Raw genomic sequence first — 20,872 nt, forward strand, 5'->3', positions numbered from 1 at the left:
GAATATTTAAGCAAATTAACTAAATTATCTCATGGGAACTTTTACACTATTGTTTGCATATATGCATATCTAAATCAACAATTATTTTTAATTTTTCAAAATTTTTATAGCTTCGAAATCTAGTTCAAGTAATATAACAGCAAGGCTCCGACGAGAATCGAACACATGATCTCCTGTTTACAAGACTGGCGCTTTAACCACTAAGCCACGGAGCCCTTGCTTTGAAGCGATATGAATGCAGAATACTTCAGTAAATTAACTAAATTATCTCATGGGAACTTTTGCCCTATTATTTTAATTTTTCAAAATTATATAGCTACGAAATCTAGTTCAAGTAACATAACAGCGAGGCTCCGACGAGAATCGAACTCATGATCTCCTGTTTACTAGACAGGCGCTTTAACCACTAAGCCACGGAGCCCTTGCTTTGAAGCGACATGAATGCTGAATATTCCAGTAATTTAACTAAATTAACTCCTCGGAATTTTTACCCTATTGTTTTAATTTTTCAAAATTTAATAGCTACGAAATCTAGGTCAAGTAACATAACAGCAAGGCTCCGACGAGAATCGAACTCATGATCACCTGTTTACTAGACAGGCGCTTTAACCACTAAGCCACGGAGCCCTTGCTTTGAAGCGATATGAATGCTGAATATTTCAGTAAATTAACTAAATTATCTCATGGGAACTTTTACACTATTGTTTGCATATATGCATATCTAAATCAACTATTATTTTTAATTTTTCAAAATTTAATAGCTTCGAAATCTAGTTCAAGTAATATAACAGCAAGGCTCCGACGAGAATCGAACACATGATCTCCTGTTTACAAGACTGGCGCTTTAACCACTAACCCACGGAGCCCTTGCTTTGAAGCGATATGAATGCAGAATATTTAAGTAAATTAACTAAATTATCTCATGGGAACTTTTGCCCTATTATTTTAATTTTTCAAAATTATATAGCTACGAAATTTAGTTCAAGTAACATAACAGCGAGGCTCCGACGAGAATCGAACTCATGATCTCCTGTTTACTAGACAGGCGCTTTAACCACTAAGCCACGGAGCCCTTGCTTTGAAGCGACATGAATGCTGAATATTCCAGTAATTTAACTAAATTAACTCCTCGGAATTTTTACCCTATTGTTTTAATTTTTCAAAATTTAATAGCTACGAAATCTAGGTCAAGTAACATAACAGCAAGGCTCCGACGAGAATCGAACTCATGATCACCTGTTTACTAGACAGGCGCTTTAACCACTAAGCCACGGAGCCCTTGCTTTGAAGCGATATGAATGCTGAATATTTCAGTAATTTAACTAAATTAACTCATCGGAATTTTTACCCTATTGTTTTAATTTTTCAAAATTTAATAGCTACGAAATGTAGGTCACGTAACATAACAGCAAGGCTCCGACGAGAATCGAACTCATGATCTCCTGTTTACTAGACAGGCGCTTTAACCACTAAGCCACGGAGCCCTTGCTTTGAAGCGATATGAATGCTGAATATTTCAGTAAATTAACTAAATTATCTCATGGGAACTTTTGCCCTATTATTTTAATTTTTCAAAATTATATAGCTACGAAATTTAGTTCAAGTAACATAACAGCGAGGCTCCGACGAGAATCGAACTCATGATCTCCTGTTTACTAGACAGGCGCTTTAACCACTAAGCCACGGAGCCCTTGCTTTGAAGCGACATGAATGCTGAATATTCCAGTAATTTAACTAAATTATCTCATGGGAACTTTTACCCAATTGTTTTAATTTTTCAAAATTTAATAGCTACGAAATATAGTTCAAGTAACATAACAGCGAGGCTCCGACGAGAATCGAACTCATGATCTCCTGTTTTCAAGACAGGCGCTTTAAACACTAAGCCACGGAGCCCTTGCTTTGAAGCGACATGAATGCTGAATATTCCAGTAATTTAACTAAATTAACTCATCGGAATTTTTACCCTATTGTTTTAATTTTTCAAAATTTAATAGCTACGAAATGTAGGTCACGTAACATAACAGCAAGGCTCCGACGAGAATCGAACTCATGATCTCCTGTTTACTAGACAGGCGCTTTAACCACTAAGCCACGGAGCCCTTGCTTTGAAGCGATATGAATGCTGAATATTTCAGTAAATTAACTAAATTATCTCATGGGAACTTTTACCCAATTGTTTTAATTTTTCAAAATTTAATAGCTACGAAATATAGTTCAAGTAACATAACAGCGAGGCTCCGACGAGAATCGAACTCATGAGCTCCTGTTTTCAAGACAGGCGCTTTAAACACTAAGCCACGGAGCCCTTGCTTTGAAGTGACATGAATGCTGAATATTCCAGTAATTTAACTAAATTAACTCATCGGAATTTTTACCCTATTGTTTTAATTTTTCAAAATTTATTAGCTACGAAATCTAGTTCAAGTAACATAACAGCGAGGCTCCGACGAGAATCGAACTCATGATCTCCTGTTTACTAGACAGGCGCTTTAACCACTAAGCCACGGAGCCCTTGCTTTGAAGCGATATGAATGCTGAATATTTAAGCAAATTAACTAAATTATCTCATGGGAACTTTTACACTATTGTTTGCATATATGCATATCTAAATCAACAATTATTTTTAATTTTTCAAAATTTTTATAGCTTCGAAATCTAGTTCAAGTAATATAACAGCAAGGCTCCGACGAGAATCGAACACATGATCTCCTGTTTACAAGACTGGCGCTTTAACCACTAAGCCACGGAGCCCTTGCTTTGAAGCGATATGAATGCAGAATACTTCAGTAAATTAACTAAATTATCTCATGGGAACTTTTGCCCTATTATTTTAATTTTTCAAAATTATATAGCTACGAAATCTAGTTCAAGTAACATAACAGCGAGGCTCCGACGAGAATCGAACTCATGATCTCCTGTTTACTAGACAGGCGCTTTAACCACTAAGCCACGGAGCCCTTGCTTTGAAGCGACATGAATGCTGAATATTCCAGTAATTTAACTAAATTAACTCCTCGGAATTTTTACCCTATTGTTTTAATTTTTCAAAATTTAATAGCTACGAAATCTAGGTCAAGTAACATAACAGCAAGGCTCCGACGAGAATCGAACTCATGATCTCCTGTTTACTAGACAGGCGCTTTAACCACTAAGCCACGGAGACCTTGCTTTGAAGCGATATGAATGCTGAATATTTCAGCAAATTAACTAAATTATCTCATGGGAACTTTTACACTATTGTTTGCATATATGCATATCTAAATCAACAATTATTTTTAATTTTTCAAAATTTTTATAGCTTCGAAATCTAGTTCAAGTAATATAACAGCAAGGCTCCGACGAGAATCGAACACATGATCTCCTGTTTACAAGACTGGCGCTTTAACCACTAAGCCACGGAGCCCTTGCGTTGAAGCGATATGAATGCAGAATACTTCAGTAAATAAACTAAATTATCTCATGGGAACTTTTGCCCTATTATTTTAATTTTTCAAAATTATATAGCTACGAAATCTAGTTCAAGTAACATAACAGCGAGGCTCCGACGAGAATCGAACTCATGATCTCCTGTTTACTAGACAGGCGCTTTAACCACTAAGCCACGGAGCCCTTGCTTTGAAGCGACATGAATGCTGAATATTCCAGTAATTTAACTAAATTAACTCCTCGGAATTTTTACCCTATTGTTTTAATTTTTCAAAATTTAATAGCTACGAAATCTAGTTCAAGTAACATAACAGCGAGGCTCCGACGAGAATCGAACACATGATCTCCTGTTTACAAGACTGGCGCTTTAACCACTAAGCCACGGAGCCCTTGCTTTGAAGCGATATGAATGCAGAATACTTCAGTAAATAAACTAAATTATCTCATGGGAACTTTTGCCCTATTATTTTAATTTTTCAAAATTATATAGCTACGAAATCTAGGTCACGTAACATAACAGCAAGGCTCCGACGAGAATCGAACTCATGATCTCCTGTTTACTAGACAGGCGCTTTAACCACTAAGCCACGGAGACCTTGCTTTGAAGCGATATGAATGCTGAATATTTCAGTAAATTAACTAAATTATCTCATGGGAACTTTTACACTATTGTTTGCATATACGCATATCTAAATCAACTATTATTTTTAATTTTTCAAAATTGAATAGCTTCGAAATCTAGTTCAAGTAACATAACATCGAGGCTCCGACGAGAATCGAACTCATGATCTCCTGTTTCCTAGACAGGCGCTTTAACCACTAAGCCACGGAGCCCTCGCTTTGAAGCGACATGAATGCTGAATATTCCAGTAATTTAACTAAATTAACTCATCGGAATTTTTACCCTATTGTTTTAATTTTTCAAAATTTAATAGCTACGAAATATAGTTCAAGTAATATAACAGCAAGGCTCCGACGAGAATCGAACACATGATCTCCTGTTTACAAGACTGGCGCTTTAACCACTAAGCCACGGAGCCCTTGCTTTGAAGCGATATGAATGCAGAATACTTCAGTAAATTAACTAAATTATCTCATGGGAACTTTTGCCCTATTATTTTAATTTTTCAAAATTATATAGCTACGAAATCTAGTTCAAGTAACATAACAGCGAGGCTCCGACGAGAATCGAACTCATGATCTCCTGTTTCCTAGACAGGCGCTTTAACCACTAAGCCACGGAGCCCTCGCTTTGAAGCGACATGAATGCTGAATATTCCAGTAATTTAACTAAATTAACTCCTCGGAATTTTTACCCTATTGTTTTAATTTTTCAAAATTTAATAGCTACGAAATCTAGGTCAAGTAACATAACAGCAAGGCTCCGACGAGAATCGAACTCATGATCTCCTGTTTACTAGACAGGCGCTTTAACCACTAAGCCACGGAGCCCTTGCTTTGAAGCGATATGAATGCAGAATATTTCAGTAAATTAACTAAATTATCTCATGGGAACTTTTGCCTTATTATTTTAATTTTTCAAAATTATATAGCCACGAAATCTAGTTCAAGTAACATAACAGCGAGGCTCCGACGAGAATCGAACTCATGATCTCCTGTTTGCTATACAGGCGCTTTAACCACTAAGCCACGGAGCTATTGCTTTGAAGTGACATGAATGCTGAATAATCCTGTAATTTAACTAAATTAACTCATCGGAATTTTTACCCTATTGGTTTAATTTTTCAAAATTTAATAGCTTCGAAATCAAGTTCAAGTAATATAACAGCAAGGCTCCGACGAGAATCGAACTCATGATCTCCTGTTTACTAGACTGGCGCTTTAACCACTAAGGCACGGAGCCCTTGCTTTGAAGCGATATGAATGCTGAATATTTAAGCAAATTAACTAAATTATCTCATGGGAACTTTTACACTATTGTTTGCATATATGCATATCTAAATCAACAATTATTTTTAATTTTTCAAAATTTTTATAGCTTCGAAATCTAGTTCAAGTAATATAACAGCAAGGCTCCGACGAGAATCGAACACATGATCTCCTGTTTACAAGACTGGCGCTTTAACCACTAAGCCACGGAGCCCTTGCTTTGAACTGATATGAATGCAGAATACTTCAGTAAATTAACTAAATTATCTCATGGGAACTTTTGCCCTATTATTTTAATTTTTCAAAATTATATAGCTACGAAATCTAGTTCAAGTAACATAACAGCGAGGCTCCGACGAGAATCGAACTCATGATCTCCTGTTTACTAGACAGGCGCTTTAACCACTAAGCCACGGAGCCCTTGCTTTGAAGCGACATGAATGCTGATTATTCCAGTAATTTAACTAAATTAACTCCTCGGAATTTTTACCCTATTGTTTTAATTTTTCAAAATTTAATAGCTACGAAATCTAGGTCAAGTAACATAACAGCAAGGCTCCGACGAGAATCGAACTCATGATCTCCTGTTTACTAGACAGGCGCTTTAACCACTAAGCCACGGAGCCCTTGCTTTGAAGCGATATGAATGCTGAATATTTCACCAAATTAACTAAATTATCTCATGGGAACTTTTACACTATTGTTTGCATATATGCATATCTAAATCAACAATTATTTTTTATTTTTCAAAATTTTTATAGCTTCGAAATCTAGTTCAAGTAATATAACAGCAGGGCTCCGACGAGAATCGAACACATGATCTCCTGTTTACAAGACTGGCGCTTTAACCACTAAGCCACGGAGCCCTTGCTTTGAAGCGATATGAATGCAGAATACTTCAGTAAATAAACTAAATTATCTCATGGGAACTTTTGCCCTATTATTTTAATTTTTCAAAATTATATAGCTACGAAATCTAGTTCAAGTAACATAACAGCGAGGCTCCGACGAGAATCGAACTCATGATCTCCTGTTTACTAGACAGGCGCTTTAACCACTAAGCCACGGAGCCCTTGCTTTGAAGCGACATGAATGCTGAATATTCCAGTAATTTAACTAAATTAACTCCTCGGAATTTTTACCCTATTGTTTTAATTTTTCAAAATTTAATAGCTACGAAATCTAGGTCAAGTAACATAACAGCAAGGCTCCGACGAGAATCGAACTCATGATCTCCTGTTTACTAGACAGGCGCTTTAACCACTAAGCCACGGAGCCCTTGCTTTGAAGCGATATGAATGCAGAATATTTCAGTAAATTAACTAAATTATCTCATGGGAACTTTTGCCTTATTATTTTAATTTTTCAAAATTATATAGCCACGAAATCTAGTTCAAGTAACATAACAGCGAGGCTCCGACGAGAATCGAACTCATGATCTCCTGTTTACTATACAGGCGCTTTAACCACTAAGCCACGGAGCTATTGCTTTGAAGTGACATGAATGCTGAATAATCCTGTAATTTAACTAAATTAACTCCTCGGAATTTTTACCCTATTGTTTTAATTTTTCAAAATTTAATAGCTACGAAATATAGTTCAAGTAATATAACAGCAAGGCTCCGACGAGAATCGAACACATGATCTCCTGTTTACAAGACTGGCGCTTTAACCACTAAGCCACGGAGCCCTTGCTTTGAAGCGATATGAATGCAGAATACTTCAGTAAATTAACTAAATTATCTCATGGGAACTTTTGCCCTATTATTTTAATTTTTCAAAATTATATAGCTACGAAATCTAGTTCAAGTAACATAACAGCGAGGATCCGACGAGAATCGCACTCATGATCTCCTGTTTACTAGACAGGCGCTTTAACCACTAAGCCACGGAGCCCTCGCTTTGAAGCGACATGAATGCTGAATATTCCAGTAATTTAACTAAATTAACTCCTCGGAATTTTTACCCTATTGTTTTAATTTTTCAAAATTTAATAGCTACGAAATCTAGGTCAAGTAACATAACAGCAAGGCTCCGACGAGAATCGAACTCATGATCTCCTGTTTACTAGACAGGCGCTTTAACCACTAAGCCACGGAGCCCTTGCTTTGAAGCGATATGAATGCAGAATATTTCAGTAAATTAACTAAATTATCTCATGGGAACTTTTGCCTTATTATTTTAATTTTTCAAAATTATATAGCCACGAAATCTAGTTCAAGTAACATAACAGCGAGGCTCCGACGAGAATCGAACTCATGATCTCCTGTTTGCTATACAGGCGCTTTAACCACTAAGCCACGGAGCTATTGCTTTGAAGTGACATGAATGCTGAATAATCCTGTAATTTAACTAAATTAACTCGTCGGAATTTTTACCCTATTGTTTTAATTTTTCAAAATTTAATAGCTACGAAATATAGATCAAGTAACATAACAGCAAGGCTCCGACGAGAATCGAACTCATGTTCTCCTGTTTACTAGACTGGCGCTTTAACCACTAAGGCACGTAGCCCTTGCTTTGAAGCGATATGAATGCTGAATATTTCAGTAAATTAACTAAATTATCTCATGGGAACTTTTACACTATATTTTGCATATATGCATATCTAAATCAACTATATTTTTTAATTTTTCAAAATTAAATAGCTTCGAAATCTAGTTCAAGTAACATAACAGCGAGGCTCCGACGAGAATCGAACTCATGATCTCCTGTTTACTAGACAGGCGCTTTAACCACTAAGCCACGGAGCCCTTGCTTTGAAGCGACATGAATGCTGAGTATTCCAGTAATTTAGCTAAATTAACTCATCGGAATTTTTACCCTATTGGTTTAATTTTTCAAAATTTAATAGCTTCGAAATCAAGTTCAAGTAATATAACAGCAAGGCTCCGACGAGAATCGAACTCATGATCTCCTGTTTACTAGACTGGCGCTTTAACCACTAAGGCACGGAGCCCTTGCTTTGAAGCGATATGAATGCTGAATATTTAAGCAAATTAACTAAATTATCTCATGGGAACTTTTACACTATTGTTTGCATATATGCATATCTAAATCAACAATTATTTTTAATTTTTCAAAATTTTTATAGCTTCGAAATCTAGTTCAAGTAATATAACAGCAAGGCTCCGACGAGAATCGAACACATGATCTCCTGTTTACAAGACTGGCGCTTTAACCACTAAGCCACGGAGCCCTTGCTTTGAACTGATATGAATGCAGAATACTTCAGTAAATTAACTAAATTATCTCATGGGAACTTTTGCCCTATTATTTTAATTTTTCAAAATTATATAGCTACGAAATCTAGTTCAAGTAACATAACAGCGAGGCTCCGACGAGAATCGAACTCATGATCTCCTGTTTACTAGACAGGCGCTTTAACCACTAAGCCACGGAGCCCTTGCTTTGAAGCGACATGAATGCTGATTATTCCAGTAATTTAACTAAATTAACTCCTCGGAATTTTTACCCTATTGTTTTAATTTTTCAAAATTTAATAGCTACGAAATCTAGGTCAAGTAACATAACAGCAAGGCTCCGACGAGAATCGAACTCATGATCTCCTGTTTACTAGACAGGCGCTTTAACCACTAAGCCACGGAGCCCTTGCTTTGAAGCGATATGAATGCTGAATATTTCACCAAATTAACTAAATTATCTCATGGGAACTTTTACACTATTGTTTGCATATATGCATATCTAAATCAACAATTATTTTTTATTTTTCAAAATTTTTATAGCTTCGAAATCTAGTTCAAGTAATATAACAGCAGGGCTCCGACGAGAATCGAACACATGATCTCCTGTTTACAAGACTGGCGCTTTAACCACTAAGCCACGGAGCCCTTGCTTTGAAGCGATATGAATGCAGAATACTTCAGTAAATAAACTTTATTATCTCATGGGAACTTTTGCCCTATTATTTTAATTTTTCAAAATTATATAGCTACGAAATCTAGTTCAAGTAACATAACAGCGAGGCTCCGACGAGAATCGAACTCATGATCTCCTGTTTACTAGACAGGCGCTTTAACCACTAAGCCACGGAGCCCTTGCTTTGAAGCGACATGAATGCTGAATATTCCAGTAATTTAACTAAATTAACTCCTCGGAATTTTTACCCTATTGTTTTAATTTTTCAAAATTTAATAGCTACGAAATCTAGGTCAAGTAACATAACAGCAAGGCTCCGACGAGAATCGAACTCATGATCTCCTGTTTACTAGACAGGCGCTTTAACCACTAAGCCACGGAGCCCTTGCTTTGAAGCGATATGAATGCAGAATATTTCAGTAAATTAACTAAATTATCTCATGGGAACTTTTGCCTTATTATTTTAATTTTTCAAAATTATATAGCCACGAAATCTAGTTCAAGTAACATAACAGCGAGGCTCCGACGAGAATCGAACTCATGATCTCCTGTTTACTATACAGGCGCTTTAACCACTAAGCCACGGAGCTATTGCTTTGAAGTGACATGAATGCTGAATAATCCTGTAATTTAACTAAATTAACTCGTCGGAATTTTTACCCTATTGTTTTAATTTTTCAAAATTTAATAGCTACGAAATATAGATCAAGTAACATAACAGCAAGGCTCCGACGAGAATCGAACTCATGATCTCCTGTTTACTAGACTGGCGCTTTAACCACTAAGGCACGTAGCCCTTGCTTTGAAGCGATATGAATGCTGAATATTTCAGTAAATTAACTAAATTATCTCATGGGAACATTTACACTATATTTTGCATATATGCATATCTAAATCAACTATATTTTTTAATTTTTCAAAATTAAATAGCTTCGAAATCTAGTTCAAGTAACATAACAGCGAGGCTCCGACGAGAATCGAACTCATGATCTCCTGTTTACTAGACAGGCGCTTTAACCACTAAGCCACGGAGCCCTTGCTTTGAAGCGACATGAATGCTGAGTATTTCACCAAATTAACTAAATTATCTCATGGGAACTTTTACACTATTGTTTGCATATATGCATATCTAAATCAACAATTATTTTTTATTTTTCAAAATTTTTATAGCTTCGAAATCTAGTTCAAGTAATATAACAGCAGGGCTCCGACGAGAATCGAACACATGATCTCCTGTTTACAAGACTGGCGCTTTAACCACTAAGCCACGGAGCCCTTGCTTTGAAGCGATATGAATGCAGAATACTTCAGTAAATAAACTAAATTATCTCATGGGAACTTTTGCCCTATTATTTTAATTTTTCAAAATTATATAGCTACGAAATCTAGTTCAAGTAACATAACAGCGAGGCTCCGACGAGAATCGAACTCATGATCTCCTGTTTACTAGACAGGCGCTTTAACCACTAAGCCACGGAGCCCTTGCTTTGAAGCGACATGAATGCTGAATATTCCAGTAATTTAACTAAATTAACTCCTCGGAATTTTTACCCTATTGTTTTAATTTTTCAAAATTTAATAGCTACGAAATCTAGGTCAAGTAACATAACAGCAAGGCTCCGACGAGAATCGAACTCATGATCTCCTGTTTACTAGACAGGCGCTTTAACCACTAAGCCACGGAGCCCTTGCTTTGAAGCGATATGAATGCAGAATATTTCAGTAAATTAACTAAATTATCTCATGGGAACTTTTGCCTTATTATTTTAATTTTTCAAAATTATATAGCCACGAAATCTAGTTCAAGTAACATAACAGCGAGGCTCCGACGAGAATCGAACTCATGATCTCCTGTTTACTAGACAGGCGCTTTAACCACTAAGCCACGGAGCCCTTGCTTTGAAGCGACATGAATGCTGAGTATTCCAGTAATTTAGCTAAATTAACTCATCGGAATTTTTACCCTATTGGTTTAATTTTTCAAAATTTAATAGCTTCGAAATCAAGTTCAAGTAATATAACAGCAAGGCTCCGACGAGAATCGAACTCATGATCTCCTGTTTACTAGACTGGCGCTTTAACCACTAAGGCACGGAGCCCTTGCTTTGAAGCGATATGAATGCTGAATATTTAAGCAAATTAACTAAATTATCTCATGGGAACTTTTACACTATTGTTTGCATATATGCATATCTAAATCAACAATTATTTTTAATTTTTCAAAATTTTTATAGCTTCGAAATCTAGTTCAAGTAATATAACAGCAAGGCTCCGACGAGAATCGAACACATGATCTCCTGTTTACAAGACTGGCGCTTTAACCACTAAGCCACGGAGCCCTTGCTTTGAAGCGACATGAATGCTGAGTATTCCAGTAATTTAGCTAAATTAACTCATCGGAATTTTTACCCTATTGGTTTAATTTTTCAAAATTTAATAGCTTCGAAATCAAGTTCAAGTAATATAACAGCAAGGCTCCGACGAGAATCGAACTCATGATCTCCTGTTTACTAGACTGGCGCTTTAACCACTAAGGCACGGAGCCCTTGCTTTGAAGCGATATGAATGCTGAATATTTAAGCAAATTAACTAAATTATCTCATGGGAACTTTTACACTATTGTTTGCATATATGCATATCTAAATCAACAATTATTTTTAATTTTTCAAAATTTTTATAGCTTCGAAATCTAGTTCAAGTAATATAACAGCAAGGCTCCGACGAGAATTGAACACATGATCTCCTGTTTACAAGACTGGCGCTTTAACCACTAAGCCACGGAGCCCTTGCTTTGAAGCGATATGAATGCAGAATACTTCAGTAAATTAACTAAATTATCTCATGGGAACTTTTGCCCTATTATTTTAATTTTTCAAAATTATATAGCTACGAAATCTAGTTCAAGTAACATAACAGCGAGGCTCCGACGAGAATCGAACTCATGATCTCCTGTTTACTAGACAGGCGCTTTAACCACTAAGCCACGGAGCCCTTGCTTTGAAGCGACATGAATGCTGAATATTCCAGTAATTTAACTAAATTAACTCCTCGGAATTTTTACCCTATTGTTTTAATTTTTCAAAATTTAATAGCAACGAAATCTAGGTCAAGTAACATAACAGCAAGGCTCCGACGAGAATCGAACTCATGATCTCCTTTTTACTAGACAGGCGCTTTAACCACTAAGCCACGGAGCCCTTGCTTTGAAGCGATATGAATGCTGAATATTTCAGCAAATTAACTAAATTATCTCATGGGAACTTTTACACTATTGTTTGCATATATGCATATCTAAATCAACAATTATTTTTAATTTTTCAAAATTTTTATAGCTTCGAAATCTAGTTCAAGTAATATAACAGCAAGGCTCCGACGAGAATCGAACACATGATCTCCTGTTTACAAGACTGGCGCTTTAACCACTAAGCCACGGAGCCCTTGCTTTGAAGCGATATGTATGCAGAATACTTCAGTAAATAAACTAAATTATCTCATGGGAACTTTTGCCCTATTATTTTAATTTTTCAAAATTATATAGCTACGAAATCTAGTTCAATAAACATAACAGCGAGGCTCCGACGAGAATCGACCTCATGATCTCCTGTTTACTAGACAGGCGCTTTAACCACTAAGCCACGGAGCCCTTGCTTTGAAGCGACATGAATGCTGAATATTCCAGTAATTTAACTAAATTAACTCCTCGGAATTTTTACCCTATTGTTTTAATTTTTCAAAATTTAATAGCTACGAAATCTAGGTCACGTAACATAACAGCAAGGCTCCGACGAGAATCGAACTCATGATCTCCTGTTTACTAGACAGGCGCTTTAACCACTAAGCCACGGAGCCCTTGCTTTGAAGCGATATGAATGCTGAATATTTCAGTAAATTAACTAAATTATCTCATGGGAACTTTTACACTATTGTTTGCATATACGCATATCTAAATCAACTATTATTTTTAATTTTTCAAAATTGAATAGCTTCGAAATCTAGTTCAAGTAACATAACATCGAGGCTCCGACGAGAATCGAACTCATGATCTCCTGTTTCCTAGACAGGCGCTTTAACCACTAAGCCACGGAGCCCTCGCTTTGAAGCGACATGAATGCTGAATATTCCAGTAATTTAACTAAATTAACTCGTCGGAATTTTTACCCTATTGTTTTAATTTTTCAAAATTTAATAGCTACGAAATATAGATCAAGTAACATAACAGCAAGGCTCCGACGAGAATCGAACTCATGTTCTCCTGTTTACTAGACTGGCGCTTTAACCACTAAGGCACGTAGCCCTTGCTTTGAAGCGATATGAATGCTGAATATTTCAGTAAATTAACTAAATTATCTCATGGGAACTTTTACACTATATTTTGCATATATGCATATCTAAATCAACTATATTTTTTAATTTTTCAAAATTAAATAGCTTCGAAATCTAGTTCAAGTAACATAACAGCGAGGCTCCGACGAGAATCGAACTCATGATCTCCTGTTTACTAGACAGGCGCTTTAACCACTAAGCCACGGAGCCCTTGCTTTGAAGCGACATGAATGCTGAGTATTCCAGTAATTTAGCTAAATTAACTCATCGGAATTTTTACCCTATTGGTTTAATTTTTCAAAATTTAATAGCTTCGAAATCAAGTTCAAGTAATATAACAGCAAGGCTCCGACGAGAATCGAACTCATGATCTCCTGTTTACTAGACTGGCGCTTTAACCACTAAGGCACGGAGCCCTTGCTTTGAAGCGATATGAATGCTGAATATTTAAGCAAATTAACTAAATTATCTCATGGGAACTTTTACACGAGGGGCTAGCCACTCGTGAAATCAAGTGTACACTCGACATGAAATCATTTTGAAATCAAAGTGAATTCTTGAAATCATTTTGAAATCAAAGTGAATTCTTGAAATCATTTTGAAATCAAAGTGAATTCTTGAAATCATTTTGAATTCAAAGTGAATTCTTGAAATCATTTTGAAATCAAACTGTATTCTAGAAATCATTTTGAAATCAAACTGTATTCTAGAAATCATTTTGAAATCAAACTGTATTCTTGAAATCATTTTGAAATCAAACTGTCTTCTTGAAATCATTTTGAAATCAAACTGAATTCTTGAAATCATTCTGAAATCAAACTGAATTCTTGAAATCATTTTGAAATCAAAGTGAATTCTTGAATTCGTAGTGAAATCATATTGAAATCGTAGTATAATCATATTGAAATCGTAGTATAATCATATTGAAATCGTAGTATAATCATATTGAAATCGTAGTGAAATCACAATGAATTCTAGAAATCGTCTTGAAATCATTTCGAAATCAAAACGCAATCTTGAAATCATTTCGAAATCAAAACGCAGTCTTGAAATCATTTCGAAATTAATATGAAGTCTGGAAATTATTTTGAATTCAAATTGAATACTTGAAATCATAGTGAATTCATAGTGAAATCATTGTGAATTCTTAGTGAAATCATTGTGAATTCTTGAAATCTTGGTCTATATTGGTTAAATCATTGTGAATTAGTGCTAATACTATAGGTAAATTCGAATATTACCCCAACGTCCATGTTTCTCTATACACAATAATATTCAAATTGGTCAATTCCGAAGTATATTCAAGATGTTTGCATTACTCAGGTCGTGGGAAAATTCCGCGCTCTGACTCAGGCCGTGCGAAAATTCCGCGCTCGGTTCCGTGCCTAGTGCGTCCTAGTGGTGATTTTCCGTGATTTACCAGGCTAGCTAGCGCAGAGCCAAATTTCCACGCGTGGATGAAAGTGAACGAGCCAACAATACATCAGTTTTAACATTGATTTCGCCTGACTTTAATAGGAAATTATTGGTTTTATATTTAAACTTTTATAATTTATACAATTGAATGCATCGCGTTTGAAAATGAGTGCCTCTAATAACTCTTCTGAGGAAAACCAAACGACAACTGACGTAAGTACAGATTTGATTTTGATTAAAGTGCCAATGATTTTGCCAGCGTATATTTTGGGCTTTAGCAAGTCGTTTGACAATTTCAACGGTGTCTCCCGTGAAATAGTTTTAGCCCGGTATACCAAAGTAAACCGAGTAAACATCTGAAAAACCCTTTAAGCAGCGATTCAAATATTTGGCCTTTTGTCTAGGCTATAGTAGCTTTCCTTCCATTGAGTTGATAAAGGAAGAGAAGCTATCCCTACATAACCGATAGACATTCCTTTTAAGCGCTACTATCGCTTTAATAGCGACGTATTCTAAACAAGTTGGGAAAACCAAAATATTACCTCTCCGTGTCGAGAAGATTATATAAACTTAAGTATCCAATGAAAACTTCGACCTTTTTGCCCTCATCCTTTCCCGGGCTTTGCGCTTCCGCGTTGCATCCTTACTCTCAACATTTTTTTCCTCCATTTTACATACGAAAATCAAATACTCACAAAAGGAAGCGCCAAAAACCTGCTGGCTAAGTGGTTGTAAAGACAACCACTTAATTTGACTTAATATCCAATTTCCAACAACAATAATATACCGGTAGTCAGTGGCGCCGCCAGGATTTTTTACAGGTAGGCTAAGGAAGATTTGGGGGCCCTTATAAAATTTCAAGAGAAAAATTTAGTTGCACAGTATCGATAATATTAAATTAACAACTATTTTTATCATATTCATATAGAGAAGTTTAATATATTAAAGTTCAGTATTATCAGACAAAAGACATTATATAAACTATAGGTTGCGAAAATAATAAAAACACGGAATCGGAGAGAGAGGGGGATTTTCAGTTAAGCCCCCTATGAGGTCACTGTGCACTGTCGATGTGGTGAGGAAAAGGGAAATCGGTTTACAAAAGGAGACAGAAGTTTTATGGGACCATAAGGAACGGGAGAGAAGAGGATTAGGTAAAGAGCACGAAACAACCAAGATGACCCTCGGGCTGGGCTCATAATTTTAGCCACATCATAACGAATAGAAAATTTGAGTAAATAGCCCCTCGATGCGCTACATTTAAGTGTGGTATAATGATTACTAGTAATCCTAACTTCAATTCATTTACTTCTGTTATAATTATAATAGTGCAACACAAATTAATAAAAAAAATGTCTTAGTGGACAAAGACTAGAAAAAGTAAAGGATAAGAGAACAAAATGGAATGACCGAAGTAACAGATATTAAATTTTTTCAGTTTAAAGACATGATTATAAAACATCAATTATTTGAAAAAAAAAATACTTATCTTCGTTTTTTTCACCAAAATTACATTTGCATTGTTTTCGAAAGACAGATTATTCATTCTATATATCCTTTTTGGTATTAACAGTTTTCGAATGAAAAAGATTAGAATAAATATCCGAGTATGGATATGCGTTATTTTTGAAGGTTTCTCTTTTCGAACTATAAGAGAAAACGTTGTTTAAAACGACTAAATGCAACCGAAGGAAGAAATTTTGTCTTTCATCATGATTGACATTTTAGGGTGCTTTGGTTTTGCGCCTGCATTTATACGGCCACGATTCGATTGGGTCCCATGTTTTGGGTCGACGATTTAAAATGTTTTATAAATCAATCATTAAAATTTGAATAAAAGATATTATTAACAAAAAACCTTTAATATATTATTGAGTGCGTGAGAACTGTTATAAAAATTGTGATTGAATTAGTTAGTTACGACTTCGACTTGCTATTTATGAGGAACACATTGTAGATCAAACGTATAACACGAAACACTTAAATGGACACCGACAAATGGTGGGCTGTGTATTTATTTCACTATTGGGCTTAGTTTCCAGTATTAAAAGGTATTGTAGTTTAAATTAAAAGCTGCAATCCTTTTAAATATCACTAACGAGGAACTGTTTCTATCATGGACTACATTGGAAAACTAGCTGTAAATATAAATGATCTCGCATGTATATGTTATATAACAAAGCTTTGACACGAACTATTTTGAAAAGAATGGAAAATTTCATGATACAAAATTTTTGGGCAAATGTAGTTTTGGTGAAAAAAAACGAAGATAAGTATTTTTTTTTTCAAATAATTGATGTTTCATAATCATGTCTTTAAACTGAAAAATTTAATATCTTTTACTTCGGTCATTCCATTTTGTTCTCTTATCTTTTTTTATTAATATCTGTTCCTTCAGTCTTCTTTTTAATTAAGATAGTTAAGAAACTGTTGCATTTTTAGAATCTGCACTAGGCACAAACATAAACTAAAAACCGGCTATTGTGTATTGTTTTGTTGGGCAATGTTAAAACAAGCATTATATAATAAACTGGCCATCGTTTAATTTTTTCTTAGGTAACTTAAAAATAAGCACTAAAAAATAAATAATTAAAATTCAGTAGTTACCCAACAAAAATGATTGGAAGAGTCTGAATGAAAAATATTAATTGGTTTGTTGACAGGGTTTAGTGATCGTGAGATCTATCGATTAATTTACCAGCAATTTAAACGAACAAAATGATCTACGTAGCACCAGTTAAGAAACCTGGTAACGAACCCTTATGCGTAGAGTTTGCATTAATCTACTTTAAACAACAAACATTTAACTTGAGCAAAAAATTAATACTAATCAGCGGTTTTCGTTGGCCGGTGGCACCGGGTGAGACACCTAAAAATGAACCCTACACGGCCAATTGGTCTTCTAACTACAACAACCAGCTGACACTGACAGCTTTCACCGATACTCACTAAAATCAATGAATTTATAAATTATCGGCTAAAACCTAACTTTAAATTCTTTTGAAATAAATTAAAATTAAGTTTTACTTACGAAAAAAATAAAATTAGACCTAATTAGCCCCTTCTTTTATATGAAAAGGGAAAAAAATTTCCCTTAAGGCTTAGACTCGAACATAGGCAGAGCGGACGACGTATTTTCTAAACCAAAAATTACTATAGCTGTAAATATCTCCTACCTACCGTACTACCTACAGCCGAAAAGTACCATTGCTAAGACCGAGGCTTAGCAATCAATAAATGAAATTTAATTCGTAAATTATTGACTAAATCGTACCCTTAAATTTTTTTTGTATTGAATCAAAATAAAGTATTACTTACAAAAAATATTAAAATCAGCGGCCGTATTCTGCAGAAAAGTTAAGCTCCTCCTTCTGCCCTTGGCTCGCTGGTTGGACCGTCAACCATTGCCCTTGGCCTTTTAATTGGCTACGTCTACCGATGACGTTCCTTGCCTTGGCTCAGTGATTGGAGGTTCAACCGGCAAAAATAAGCCTTTGAATTCAGTTCAGTTTGAGTTTCAAGTTGAACCAAATTTCGGTGTAAGGTCAGTGTACAGTCACAGTGTAAATTTGTCGCCAAAGGTCAGTGCTGCAAAATTTCACCCGAAACGTTTAAGCTATTAACGCCACCTATCATATGAACTGAATAGTAATTTCGTGCCGTCTGCTCTTTTTAATTTTAAATGACGTCAACGTATTTGAGACAGCCGCTTGTTAAGGTAACATCGTTTAATGTTGAGTAAGTTATATATTTTTACGTAAATAATGTGCTTGACATATTTGTATAAAAAATAAAAAACCAATTGTAATTGCCGAATTAAGTATTAAACGTCAAATCTTTCCCTGTTTCCATGTTGGTACTTTGATAACATCGAACCACAACTACCTAAGCGTAATGAAGGCATTACGTGAAGGGCACACAGATTTTTGTGTCAGTAGTTTTATTGGTAATGGTGAAACAGTAATTTTTTCAGTCCTGTGTAATTTATCTTCAACTTTTGAAGTTGTAATTACATGTTTATTTATATGTTCTAACATTGGTAAGATTTATTTGTAGTTATTGTATTGAATTATACATAGTAATGAATCATGTTTAAAAAACTAAAAAAAGGCGCAGCATTCCCTCTATGAGTTGAAAGTTGTACCCTTGTTGGTCATCAGTGACTTAGGTAACACGCCCGAATAGAGGACAAAGATGTGATAACATATCACAAAGCAGGTAAATGATGTCCACCGCCAAAAGAGAACCCTTTCCCGAGGTGACAACGAAAGGCATTCCTCAACAATATTCCACTTGTTATAGAAGAACGTGAAGCTCTGCGTATTGCAACTTTGGTAAGTTCTCGTAATGTATTAACCATGTTATTAACATTATTTTTTGTTGCAGGTGGGTGCAAGCTTCTTGAATATAGTAAAGGGAAATTAGCCGAAAATACGACCAAACTTAGAACAAATTAGTAACAAGCTAATTCCAACGGTATTTGGAAGTACTAGCGGTGCTTATTAAGGGAAAAAAATTCCCCGGATTTCCGGTTGGTGGAAGACCACCAAAAATGGCCGCCATCTTGGAAAATTTGGTTTTTTGCGATTTACGGCCGAACGGTAGGTCCAACATAAAAACGTTCAATTTATGAAAGAAAGTTCTGCTAATTATCTATCTATTGGTTTTTGAATAAACTCTTTGCGACTTACCGTTCAAAAGTTACGATTATTTTCTTGAGATACAAATTCGATTTTGATCACTTTGTATATAAAATCTACCATATCTTTATGTGACAGAAGCCTTTTTCCTAATAAACGTTAGGCCTAATCAATTTTCAAGGTTTATAATCTTTGTGCACGTGCATATATACAAATATTTTGCATGGTGTAGGGGGCACGAAATTGCTTTAAAGCCATGTTCACACTTGCACAGGGTAAAGCGGCTCGAAGTGATTCAAACCGCTTTCAAATAATCATAGCTTTATTGCTGGATATTCCAAAATCGTATTGTGCCGTTCACATGTCACTTTGAAAGCGTTTTGAAGTGCTTCGAATCGGTTTCTTGTGCAAGTGTGAACATGGCTTTAGAAGAGTAGCTAGCTTTTACGACCTGCGAAATCAGAGTCAGCCTTGGCCCGCGTGGGTTTTAGATGCCTTTTGGCTATATTTACAAGAGTTTTGAAAATGGAACCAAAACCAAAACAAACTTTAACAGGGCAAAGCTCAAAACTCGAGAAAGGAATTTTAATAAAAATAATCACCAGTAGAAGGAATATAGGAGTGTTAAGGGCAGAGATTACGGGAAAAATTATACTTTCTCTACACCAAACGGGAAAAAGACATAACATTACAAGCGTAAAAATGGACACGACATCATGCTGTATTTGTGACGGGCTCCTATCAAGCGGAAAAACTGTGACTGTTTAAAAAAAGGCATTCAAACCATTATTAAAGCGAGTATTGAACGTCGTGACGAGAAATTTTTAAATTTCTCGGATGAAGTGAACTCTCTTATTTTACACGAGAAATGGCGCAAAAATTACACTCGTAAAGCCTGGTTTTCACTGCCGAAAATTTCACGGAACAGTAAATAAAAATCCGCAAAATTTTGCGGAAAATTCCTTAAAAAAACGGCGGCAATTTCGGCAAAACGTTTTCACTAAAACTTGGAGGCCAAGGCTTACTAGTTATGTTGAAAACGCACCAATAGCAACCTATCGATTTTTTAGAATTTGTCTTCGTAAAAACGTTCATTTTTATCATATAAATAACGATTAAGCCAAAGTTCTTTAACAAATCGTTAACTACACAATTTTATAAATTTAACTCGACAACACAAACGCCCTCAATTTAAAAAAAAATGGCGCCGAAAAAATCCTCTTGAGCTGACCAAAACCAAGCCTATGACGTCACGCATTCGTCGATTCCTATTGGCCACCGCTTTCCTTTCCGTA

At 35.5% G+C, this 20,872-nt stretch overlaps 1 long non-coding RNA gene and 37 other non-coding genes across 38 annotated transcripts; 1 reads left to right on the forward strand and 37 right to left on the reverse strand.

Annotated features, from left to right (window-relative positions):
* Positions 1–348: 348 nt before the first annotated feature.
* Positions 349–421, reverse strand: TRNAT-AGU (transfer RNA threonine (anticodon AGU)). Its single transcript has one exon. It is a non-coding gene; the product is annotated as a tRNA-Thr (tRNA).
* A 133-nt stretch (positions 422–554) lies between these two features.
* TRNAT-AGU (transfer RNA threonine (anticodon AGU)) lies at positions 555–627 on the reverse strand. Its single transcript has one exon. It is a non-coding gene; the product is annotated as a tRNA-Thr (tRNA).
* A 372-nt stretch (positions 628–999) lies between these two features.
* On the reverse strand, positions 1,000–1,072 carry TRNAT-AGU (transfer RNA threonine (anticodon AGU)). Its single transcript has one exon. It is a non-coding gene; the product is annotated as a tRNA-Thr (tRNA).
* A 133-nt stretch (positions 1,073–1,205) lies between these two features.
* Positions 1,206–1,278, reverse strand: TRNAT-AGU (transfer RNA threonine (anticodon AGU)). The gene has a single exon. It is a non-coding gene; the product is annotated as a tRNA-Thr (tRNA).
* Positions 1,279–1,411: 133 nt separating this feature from the next.
* On the reverse strand, positions 1,412–1,484 carry TRNAT-AGU (transfer RNA threonine (anticodon AGU)). The gene has a single exon. It is a non-coding gene; the product is annotated as a tRNA-Thr (tRNA).
* Positions 1,485–1,617: 133 nt separating this feature from the next.
* On the reverse strand, positions 1,618–1,690 carry TRNAT-AGU (transfer RNA threonine (anticodon AGU)). Its single transcript has one exon. It is a non-coding gene; the product is annotated as a tRNA-Thr (tRNA).
* Positions 1,691–1,823: 133 nt separating this feature from the next.
* On the reverse strand, positions 1,824–1,896 carry TRNAS-UGA (transfer RNA serine (anticodon UGA)). The gene has a single exon. It is a non-coding gene; the product is annotated as a tRNA-Ser (tRNA).
* A 133-nt stretch (positions 1,897–2,029) lies between these two features.
* Positions 2,030–2,102, reverse strand: TRNAT-AGU (transfer RNA threonine (anticodon AGU)). Its single transcript has one exon. It is a non-coding gene; the product is annotated as a tRNA-Thr (tRNA).
* Positions 2,103–2,235: 133 nt separating this feature from the next.
* On the reverse strand, positions 2,236–2,308 carry TRNAS-UGA (transfer RNA serine (anticodon UGA)). The gene has a single exon. It is a non-coding gene; the product is annotated as a tRNA-Ser (tRNA).
* A 133-nt stretch (positions 2,309–2,441) lies between these two features.
* Positions 2,442–2,514, reverse strand: TRNAT-AGU (transfer RNA threonine (anticodon AGU)). Its single transcript has one exon. It is a non-coding gene; the product is annotated as a tRNA-Thr (tRNA).
* Positions 2,515–2,887: 373 nt separating this feature from the next.
* Positions 2,888–2,960, reverse strand: TRNAT-AGU (transfer RNA threonine (anticodon AGU)). Its single transcript has one exon. It is a non-coding gene; the product is annotated as a tRNA-Thr (tRNA).
* A 133-nt stretch (positions 2,961–3,093) lies between these two features.
* Positions 3,094–3,167, reverse strand: TRNAT-AGU (transfer RNA threonine (anticodon AGU)). Its single transcript has one exon. It is a non-coding gene; the product is annotated as a tRNA-Thr (tRNA).
* A 372-nt stretch (positions 3,168–3,539) lies between these two features.
* Positions 3,540–3,612, reverse strand: TRNAT-AGU (transfer RNA threonine (anticodon AGU)). Its single transcript has one exon. It is a non-coding gene; the product is annotated as a tRNA-Thr (tRNA).
* A 339-nt stretch (positions 3,613–3,951) lies between these two features.
* Positions 3,952–4,025, reverse strand: TRNAT-AGU (transfer RNA threonine (anticodon AGU)). Its single transcript has one exon. It is a non-coding gene; the product is annotated as a tRNA-Thr (tRNA).
* A 165-nt stretch (positions 4,026–4,190) lies between these two features.
* Positions 4,191–4,263, reverse strand: TRNAP-AGG (transfer RNA proline (anticodon AGG)). The gene has a single exon. It is a non-coding gene; the product is annotated as a tRNA-Pro (tRNA).
* Positions 4,264–4,602: 339 nt separating this feature from the next.
* On the reverse strand, positions 4,603–4,675 carry TRNAP-AGG (transfer RNA proline (anticodon AGG)). The gene has a single exon. It is a non-coding gene; the product is annotated as a tRNA-Pro (tRNA).
* Positions 4,676–4,808: 133 nt separating this feature from the next.
* TRNAT-AGU (transfer RNA threonine (anticodon AGU)) lies at positions 4,809–4,881 on the reverse strand. The gene has a single exon. It is a non-coding gene; the product is annotated as a tRNA-Thr (tRNA).
* Positions 4,882–5,014: 133 nt separating this feature from the next.
* On the reverse strand, positions 5,015–5,087 carry TRNAA-AGC (transfer RNA alanine (anticodon AGC)). The gene has a single exon. It is a non-coding gene; the product is annotated as a tRNA-Ala (tRNA).
* A 579-nt stretch (positions 5,088–5,666) lies between these two features.
* On the reverse strand, positions 5,667–5,739 carry TRNAT-AGU (transfer RNA threonine (anticodon AGU)). The gene has a single exon. It is a non-coding gene; the product is annotated as a tRNA-Thr (tRNA).
* Positions 5,740–5,872: 133 nt separating this feature from the next.
* Positions 5,873–5,945, reverse strand: TRNAT-AGU (transfer RNA threonine (anticodon AGU)). Its single transcript has one exon. It is a non-coding gene; the product is annotated as a tRNA-Thr (tRNA).
* Positions 5,946–6,318: 373 nt separating this feature from the next.
* Positions 6,319–6,391, reverse strand: TRNAT-AGU (transfer RNA threonine (anticodon AGU)). The gene has a single exon. It is a non-coding gene; the product is annotated as a tRNA-Thr (tRNA).
* A 133-nt stretch (positions 6,392–6,524) lies between these two features.
* Positions 6,525–6,597, reverse strand: TRNAT-AGU (transfer RNA threonine (anticodon AGU)). The gene has a single exon. It is a non-coding gene; the product is annotated as a tRNA-Thr (tRNA).
* A 751-nt stretch (positions 6,598–7,348) lies between these two features.
* Positions 7,349–7,421, reverse strand: TRNAT-AGU (transfer RNA threonine (anticodon AGU)). Its single transcript has one exon. It is a non-coding gene; the product is annotated as a tRNA-Thr (tRNA).
* Positions 7,422–7,554: 133 nt separating this feature from the next.
* On the reverse strand, positions 7,555–7,627 carry TRNAA-AGC (transfer RNA alanine (anticodon AGC)). The gene has a single exon. It is a non-coding gene; the product is annotated as a tRNA-Ala (tRNA).
* A 372-nt stretch (positions 7,628–7,999) lies between these two features.
* Positions 8,000–8,072, reverse strand: TRNAT-AGU (transfer RNA threonine (anticodon AGU)). The gene has a single exon. It is a non-coding gene; the product is annotated as a tRNA-Thr (tRNA).
* A 579-nt stretch (positions 8,073–8,651) lies between these two features.
* TRNAT-AGU (transfer RNA threonine (anticodon AGU)) lies at positions 8,652–8,724 on the reverse strand. Its single transcript has one exon. It is a non-coding gene; the product is annotated as a tRNA-Thr (tRNA).
* Positions 8,725–8,857: 133 nt separating this feature from the next.
* On the reverse strand, positions 8,858–8,930 carry TRNAT-AGU (transfer RNA threonine (anticodon AGU)). The gene has a single exon. It is a non-coding gene; the product is annotated as a tRNA-Thr (tRNA).
* A 373-nt stretch (positions 8,931–9,303) lies between these two features.
* Positions 9,304–9,376, reverse strand: TRNAT-AGU (transfer RNA threonine (anticodon AGU)). Its single transcript has one exon. It is a non-coding gene; the product is annotated as a tRNA-Thr (tRNA).
* Positions 9,377–9,509: 133 nt separating this feature from the next.
* On the reverse strand, positions 9,510–9,582 carry TRNAT-AGU (transfer RNA threonine (anticodon AGU)). The gene has a single exon. It is a non-coding gene; the product is annotated as a tRNA-Thr (tRNA).
* A 578-nt stretch (positions 9,583–10,160) lies between these two features.
* TRNAT-AGU (transfer RNA threonine (anticodon AGU)) lies at positions 10,161–10,233 on the reverse strand. Its single transcript has one exon. It is a non-coding gene; the product is annotated as a tRNA-Thr (tRNA).
* Positions 10,234–10,606: 373 nt separating this feature from the next.
* Positions 10,607–10,679, reverse strand: TRNAT-AGU (transfer RNA threonine (anticodon AGU)). Its single transcript has one exon. It is a non-coding gene; the product is annotated as a tRNA-Thr (tRNA).
* A 133-nt stretch (positions 10,680–10,812) lies between these two features.
* On the reverse strand, positions 10,813–10,885 carry TRNAT-AGU (transfer RNA threonine (anticodon AGU)). The gene has a single exon. It is a non-coding gene; the product is annotated as a tRNA-Thr (tRNA).
* A 133-nt stretch (positions 10,886–11,018) lies between these two features.
* TRNAT-AGU (transfer RNA threonine (anticodon AGU)) lies at positions 11,019–11,091 on the reverse strand. The gene has a single exon. It is a non-coding gene; the product is annotated as a tRNA-Thr (tRNA).
* Positions 11,092–12,116: 1,025 nt separating this feature from the next.
* TRNAT-AGU (transfer RNA threonine (anticodon AGU)) lies at positions 12,117–12,189 on the reverse strand. Its single transcript has one exon. It is a non-coding gene; the product is annotated as a tRNA-Thr (tRNA).
* Positions 12,190–12,974: 785 nt separating this feature from the next.
* On the reverse strand, positions 12,975–13,047 carry TRNAT-AGU (transfer RNA threonine (anticodon AGU)). Its single transcript has one exon. It is a non-coding gene; the product is annotated as a tRNA-Thr (tRNA).
* A 166-nt stretch (positions 13,048–13,213) lies between these two features.
* Positions 13,214–13,286, reverse strand: TRNAP-AGG (transfer RNA proline (anticodon AGG)). Its single transcript has one exon. It is a non-coding gene; the product is annotated as a tRNA-Pro (tRNA).
* A 372-nt stretch (positions 13,287–13,658) lies between these two features.
* TRNAT-AGU (transfer RNA threonine (anticodon AGU)) lies at positions 13,659–13,731 on the reverse strand. Its single transcript has one exon. It is a non-coding gene; the product is annotated as a tRNA-Thr (tRNA).
* Positions 13,732–18,544: 4,813 nt separating this feature from the next.
* On the forward strand, positions 18,545–20,404 carry LOC149618058 (uncharacterized). The gene is made up of 3 exons (XR_016375852.1): positions 18,545–18,976; positions 19,048–19,538; positions 20,134–20,404. It is a non-coding gene; the product is annotated as an uncharacterized LOC149618058 (long non-coding RNA).
* The last annotated feature ends 468 nt before the right edge of the window (positions 20,405–20,872 follow it).

This window comes from Phalangium opilio, unplaced genomic scaffold (assembly GCF_054372755.1).
Source record: "Phalangium opilio isolate 3A_F unplaced genomic scaffold, DU_Popi_V2 ptg000217l_1, whole genome shotgun sequence".
Taxonomy (NCBI): domain Eukaryota; kingdom Metazoa; phylum Arthropoda; class Arachnida; order Opiliones; family Phalangiidae; genus Phalangium; species Phalangium opilio.